A 1,436-nucleotide genomic window follows, 5' to 3' on the forward strand; every position below is an offset into this window, starting at 1 on the left:
TGTAATTTAATTGTTTATCTGTTTATTAAATGTACGAAAATATGGTTAAATGTCCCATAGTCATCACCTCATCCACAATTTTATAAGATTTCTAGTGTGTTTACTTTATGGCGACTGTTTCAGGGGTTGTTGAGGCTGAAACAAGCTGCTCGTTTTCTTACAGCGAGTTAGAGAGACAGCCAGCAGACTGGGTGCTGAAAGGAAGAAAGGTTAGAGTTCAGACTAATTACTTATGAACACACTGTTAATATTTTGCTCGCCGTATAAGTGAACAACTGCTTCCGTGCGCGCTAAAACGAATGGCACCAATCATTTGCTATATAAATTGGCCTAGTTCTGCTGTCAGAGTATGAGCTCCTTTCTGTTTCTTGTCATTTCAAGCCATCATTGTATTTGCATCGCTGACATATCAAAGAATCCATACAGTCTTTGTACTGCGAGACAAAACCGCAATAATAAAGCGCCACAAAGGGAACAGAGTGAAAAGTTGTGACAACATGAAACGCCACAGAAATGTGAATCCAAAGTCACCAAGAGTGACTGATGGAAACTTAATCCTCAAGAAAAAAGAACAACAAAAAAACAAGTTGTCTCGTGGAGGTTGAGATGTTTCATCTGAAAAGTGAAAATCTTTTAAATGATAGAGGAAAAAAATGTTGTTAATCACAATATCGGCATCTAATCAGAATTATTAATCACTGTGATTCGTCCGGTGGGGCCAATCCACCTAATTGATAAAAAAAATTTCATTGATGTTAAAGGTGTAAAAGTACCTACATCTATCAAACAGGTAAGGGGCGGAGAATAAGCATGGTCAGCTAGAGAGATGCACACTTTATTAGGTACAACTGTTCGGGTACTCGATTAAAACAGTGGACATGTAAACTAAATTGGCTACAACATGAGGTGGCATAAAAAGCATGAAGCCATTGTGCTGTTTATGTTGGTGTGATGATTTTCTCGGCACACTTGAGGCCCATTACTCAGGGTTCAACCAGCTGTCTAAAAGTGTCAGCAGAGGATGGTTTTGATCCATTGACCTCTGGGTTATGGGCCCAGCACGCTTCCGCTGCGCCACTCTGCTGAAAGGCACCCCAGATGGGTCTCGAACCCACAATCCCTGGCTTAGGAGGCCAGTGCCTTATCCATTAGGCCACGGGGGCTGCACGCAGTGAACCCAAACATACTGCATATTGTTCAGTTGGTTCAGCTCCTGAGCTGTGCTCTGAGCTCCACTGTGTTTAGATGTTCCTGTTGTTTGTGGACAGGAAACCACCCAAGGACTAGAGAGTAACTAAGATCTGGATCACTGGCTCTATTACATTAAACATTAAGCCTTTAAAGAGTCTTTGGAGCATCTTGCTGATTTCATGTGACAATTAATTAAAACAGCTCTGATTCTTAGCACACTTTGGGCCGCTTAGTACCAACGAAGC

The 1,436-nt window shown here is 41.5% G+C and overlaps 1 non-coding gene across 1 annotated transcript; it reads right to left on the bottom strand.

Annotated features, from left to right (window-relative positions):
* Positions 1-1,090: 1,090 nt before the first annotated feature.
* Positions 1,091-1,163, bottom strand: trnar-ccu (transfer RNA arginine (anticodon CCU)). Its single transcript has one exon. It is a non-coding gene; the product is annotated as a tRNA-Arg (tRNA).
* Positions 1,164-1,436: the final 273 nt, after the last annotated feature.

The sequence above is a fragment of the Mchenga conophoros genome, linkage group LG23, assembly GCF_057382185.1.
Source record: "Mchenga conophoros isolate Kocher_MC1m ecotype Shallow Benthic linkage group LG23, M_conophoros_male_GT1.1, whole genome shotgun sequence".
NCBI classification, from domain to species: Eukaryota; Metazoa; Chordata; class Actinopteri; order Cichliformes; family Cichlidae; genus Mchenga; species Mchenga conophoros.